Source organism: Mustela nigripes, chromosome 12 (assembly GCF_022355385.1).
Source record: "Mustela nigripes isolate SB6536 chromosome 12, MUSNIG.SB6536, whole genome shotgun sequence".
Lineage (NCBI taxonomy): Eukaryota > Metazoa > Chordata > Mammalia > Carnivora > Mustelidae > Mustela > Mustela nigripes.
This window is the reverse complement of record NC_081568.1, coordinates 149,665,466-149,671,632: the sequence shown is the minus strand read 5'-3', so window position 1 is coordinate 149,671,632 and position 6,167 is coordinate 149,665,466.

Sequence of the window (6,167 nt, the reverse complement as noted above, 5' to 3'; positions counted from 1 at the left end):
CAGGCCCCTCCCCCAGAAGATCAACAAGAAATCCAGCCAGGACCAAGTTCACCTACCAAGGAGTGCAGTTTCAATACCAAGGAGAGTAGCGGAATTCCAGAGGAGGAGAAAACAAAGCACAGAACTCATGGCTTTCTCCCCATGATTCTTTAGTCTTGTAGTTAATTTAATTGTTTTTTTCTTTTTCAATTTTTTTCTCTTCTTCTCCTAATTTTTTTTAACTTTTACGCTTTTCTTTTTTAACTTTTTTTTTTAAGATTTTATGTACTTATTTGCCGTCAGATCACAAGTAGGCAGAGAGGCAGGCAGAGAGAGAGAGAGGAGGAAGCAGGCTCCACACCAAGCAGAGAGCCCTATGAGGGGCTCAATCCAGGACCCTGGGATCATGACCTGAGCTGAAGGCAGAGGCTTTAACCCACTGAGTCACCCAGGTGCCCCTTTTTTAACGTTTTTTAACTAGTTTATCTAATATATATATTTTTTTCTTTTTAAAACTTTTTCTTTCTTCTTTTTTATTAAATTGCTTCTTTTCTTTCTTTTTTTTTCTCTCTCTTTTTTTTCATTCTGAACCTCTTTTTATCCCCTTTCTCCCCACTCACGATTTAGGATCTTTTCTTATTTGGTTAAAGCATATTTTCCTGGGGTTCTTGCCACACTTTTAGTATTTTATTGCTCCTTAAATACTCTTATCTGGACAAAATGACAAGGCGGAAAAATTCACCACAAAAAAAAAAAAAAAAAGAAAAAGAAAAAGAAAAAGAGTCAGTACTGAAGGCTAGGGACCTAATCAATACAGACATTGATAATATGTCAGATCCAGAGTTCAGAATGACAATTCTCAAGGTCTAGCCAGGCTCGAAAAAGGCATGGAAGTTATTAGAGAAACCCTCTTGGGAGATATAAAAGCGTTTCTGGAGAAATAAAAGAAATAAAATCTAACCAAGTTGAAATTTAAAAAAGCTATTAATGAGGTGCAATAAAAAATGGAGACTCTCACTTCTAGGATAAATGAGGCAAAAGAAAGAATTAGCTCTATAGAAGATCAAATGACAGAGAATAAAAAATCTAAGCAAAAGAGGGACAAACAGTTAATGGACCATGAGGGCAGAATTTGAAAGATAAGTGACACCATAAGTCGAAACAACATTAGAATAATTGGGATTCCGGAAGAAGAAGAAAGAGAGAGGGGAGCAGAAGGTATATTGGAGAGAATTATTGGAGAGAATTTCCCCAATATGACAAAGGGAACAAGCATCAAAATCCAGGAGGTGCAGAGAACGCTCCTCAAAACCAATAAGAATAGGTCCACACCCCATCACCGAATAGTAAAATTTACAAGTCTTAGTGACAAAGAGAAAATCCTGAAAGCAGCCCGGGAAAAGAAATCTGTAACATACAATGGTAAAAATATTAGATTGGCAGCAGACTTATCCACAGAGATCTGGCAGGCCAGAAAGAGCTGGCATGATATATTCAGAGCACTAAAGGAGAAAAACATGCAGCCAAGAATACTATATCCAGCTAGGCTATCATTGAAAATAGAAGGAGAGATTAAAAGCTTCCAGGACAAACAAAAACTGAAAGAATTTGCAAACACCAAACCAGCTCTACAGGAAATATTGAAAGGGGTTCTCTAAGCAAAGAGAGAGCCTACAAGTGGTAGATCAGAAAGGAACAGAGACAATATACAGTAACAGTCACCTTACAGGCAATACAATGGCACTAAATTCATATCTCTCAATAGTTACCCTGAATGTTAATGGGCTAAATGTCCCAATCAAAAGACACAGGGTATCAGAATGGATAAAAAAACAAAACCCATCTATATGTTGCCTCCAAGAAACTCATTTTAAGCCCGAAGAAACCTCCATATTTAAAGAGAGGTGGGGGGAAGAATTTATCATGCTAACGGACATCAGAAGAAAGCAGGAATGGCAATCCTTATACCAGATCAATGAAATTTCAAGCCAAAGACTATAATAAGAGATGAGGGAGGACACTATATCATACTCAAAGGATCTGTCCAACAAGAAGATCTAACAATTTTAAATATCTATGCCCCCAATGTGGGAGCAGCTAAATATATAAACCAATTAACAACAAAATCAAAGAAACACATCAACAATAATACAATAATAGTAGGGGACTTTAACACTCCCCTCACTGAAATGGACAGATCACCAAGCAAAAGATCAACAAGGAAATAAAAACCTTAAAGGACACACTGGACCAGATGGACATCACAGATATATTCAGAATATTTCATCCCAAAGCAACAGAATACATATTTGTCTCCAGTGCACATGGAGCATTCTCCAAAATAGATCACATCCTCAGTCCTAAATAAGGTCTCAGCTGGTATCAAAAGAGTAGGATAATTCCCTGCATATTTTCAGACCACAATGCTCTGAAGCTGGAATTCAATCACAAAAGGAAACATTGAAAGAACCCAAATACATGGAGACTAAACAGCATCCTTCTAAAGAATGAATGGGTCAACCAGGAAATTAAAGAAGATTGAAAAAATTCATGGAAACAAATGATAATGAAAACAGAACGGCTCAAAATCTGTGGGAAACAACAAAGGCAGTCCTGAGGGAAAAATATATAGTGGTACAAGCCTTTCTCAAGAAACAAGAAAGGTCTCAGGTACACAACCTAACCCTACACCTAAAGAAGCTGGAGAAAAAAAAAAAAAGAAAGAGACATTAAACCCAGCAGGAGAAGAGAAATCATAAAGATCAGAAGAGAAATCAATGAAATAGAAACCAAAAAAAAAATATATATATATATATAGAACAAATCAATGGAACTAGGAGCTGGTTCTTTGAAAGAATTAATAAGATTGATAAACCCCTGGCCAGACTTATCCAAAAGAAAAGAGAAAGGACCCAAATAAATAAAATCGTGAATGAAAGAGGAGAGATTACAACTAACACCAAAGAAATACCAACAATTATAAGAACATACTATGAGCAACTCTACACCAACAAATTTGTCAATCTGGAAGAAATGGATGCATTCCTAGAGACATATAAACTACCACAACTAAACCAGGAAGAAATAGAAAGCTTGAATAGATCCATAACCAGTAAGGAGATATAAACAGTCATCAAAAATCTCCAAACAAACAAAAGCCCAGGGCCAGACGGGTTCCCGGGGGAATTCTACCAAACATTTAAAGAAGAACTAATTTCTATTCTCCTGAAACTGTTCCAAAAAATAGAAATGGAAGGAAAAATTCCAAACTCATTTTATGAGGCCAGCATAACCTTGATCCCAAAACCAGACAAGGATCCCATCAAAAAAGAGAGCTATAGACCAATATCCTTGATGAACACAGATGCGAAAATTCTCACCAAAATACTAGCCAATAGGATTCAACAGTACATTAAAAGGACTATTCAACCCGACGAAGTGGGATTTATTCCAGGGCTGCAAGGGTGGTTCAACATGCGCAAATCAATCAATGTGATACAACACATTAATAAAAGAAAGAACAAGAACTATATGATACTCTCAATAGATGCTGAAAAAGAATTTGACAAAATACAGCATCCCTTCCTGATCAAAACTCTTCAAAGTGTAGGGATAGAGGGTACATATCTCAATGTTATCAAAACCATCTATGAAAAACCCACTGCAAATATCATTTTCAATGGATAAAAACTGAAAGCTTTTCCGCTAAGGTCAGGAACACGGCAGGGATATCCATTATCACCACTGCTATTCAACATAGTACTAGAGGTCCTAGCCTCAGCAATCAGACAACAAAAGGAAATTAAAGGCATCCAAATCGGCAAAGAAGAAGTCAATCTATCACTCTTCGCAGATGATATGATTCTATATGTGGAAAATCCAAAAGACTCCACTCCAAAACTGATAGAACTTGTATAGGAATTCAGTAAAGTGTCAGGATATAAAATTAATGCATAGAAATCAGTTGCATTTCTCTACACCAACAACAAGACAGAAGAAAGAGATATTAAGGAGTCAATCCCATTTAAAATTGCTTCCAAAACCATAAGATACCTAGGAATAAACTTAACCAAATAGGCAAAGAATCTATACTCAGAAAACTATAAAGTACTCATGAAAGAAATTGAGGGAGACACAATGAAATGGAAAAATGTTAAATGCTCTTGGATTGGAAGAATAAATATTGTGAAAATGTCTATGCTACCTAAAGCAATCTACACATTTAATGCAATTCCTATCAAAGTACCATCCATCTTTTTCAAAGAAATGGAACAAATAATTCTAAAATGTATATGGAACCAGAAAAGATCTCAAATAGCCAAAGGAATATTGAAAAAGAAAGCCAACGTTGGTGGCATCACAATTCCGGAGTTCAAGCTCTATCGCAAAGCTGTCATCATCAAAACAGCATGATACTGGCACAAAAAACAGACACATAGATCAATGGAACAGAATAGAGAGCCCATAAATAGACCCTCAACTCTATGGTCAACTAATCTTCGACAAAGCAGGAACGAATGTCCAATGGAAAAAAGACAGCCTCTAAAATAAATGCTGTTGGGAAAATTGGACAGCCACATGCAGAAAAATGAAATTGGACCATTTCCTTACACCACACAATAATAGACTCAAAATGGATGGAGGACCTCAATGTGAGAAAAATCCATCAAAATCCTTGAGAAGAACACAGGCAGCAACCTCTTCGACCTCAGCCACAGCAACATCTTCCTAGGAATATCGCCAAAAGCAAGGGAAGCAAGGGCAAAAATGAACTATTGGGATTTTATCAAGATAAAAAGCTTTTACAGAGCAAAGAAAACAGTTAAAAAAAACCAAAAGACAACTGACAGAATGGGAGAGGATATTTGCAAATGACATATCAGATAAACGGCTAGTGTCCAAAATCTATAAAGGACTTAGCAACCTCATCACCCAAAGAACAAATAATCCAATCAAGAAATGGGCAGAGGACATGAACAGACATTTCTGCAAAGAAAACATCTAGATGGCCAACAGACACATGAAAAAGTGCTTCATATCACTCGGCATCAGGGAAATACAAATCAAAACCACAATGAGATATCACCTCACACCAGTCAGAATGGCTAAAATTAACAAGTCAGGAAATGACAGATGCTGGCGAAGATGCAGAGAAAGGGGAACCCTCCTACACTGTTGGTGGGAATGCAAGCTGGTGCAACCACTCTGGAAAACAACATGGAGGTTCTTCAAAATGTTGAAAATAGAACTACCCTATGACCCAGCAATAGCACTACTATGTATTTACCCTAAAGATCAAACATAGTCATCCTAAGGGGCACGTGCACTCGAATGTTTATAGCTGCAACGTCTACAATAGCCAAACTATGTAAAGAACCTAGTTGTCCATCAATCGATGAATGGATAAAGAAGAGGTGGTATCTATACACAATTGAATACTATTCAGCCATCAAAAGAAATGAAATCTTGCCATTTGTGATGACGTGAATGGAACTAGAGGGTATCATGCTTAGTGAAATAAGTCAAGCGAAGAAAGACAACTATCATATGATCTCCCTGATATTAGGAAGTGGAGTTGCAACATGGGGGGTTGAGGGGGTAGGAGAAGAATAAATGAAACAAGATGGGATTGGGAGGGAAACAAACCATAAGTGACTCTTAATCTCACAAAATAAACTGAGGGTTGCTGGGGGGAGGGGGTTGGGAGAAGGGGGGTGGTGTTATGGGCATTGGGGAGGGTATGTGCTTTGGTGAGTGCTGTGAAGTGTATAAACCTGGAGATTCACAGACCTGTACCCCTGGGGATAAAAATATATTATATGTTTATTAAAAAATTAAATTAAATTAAAATACATTAAATTAAAAATTAAAAAAAAAAATTAGTCTGGGGTGCCTGGGTGGCTCAGTGTGTTAAGCCTCTGCCTTCATCTCAGGTCATGATCTCCAGGTCCTGGGATTGGGCCCCACTTCGGGCCCTCTGCCAGGCTCTCTGTTCAGTGGGAAGGACTGCTTCCCCCTCCCCCATGAATGTCTTTCTGCCTACTTGTGATCTCTTTCTCTCTGTCAAATAAATAAATAAAATATTTAAAAAAATAGGAAAGTCTCAAATACACAAGATAACCTGACATCTAAAGGATCTGGAAAAATAAGAGCAAATAAAGCCTAAACCAGAAGGAGAAGAGAAATAA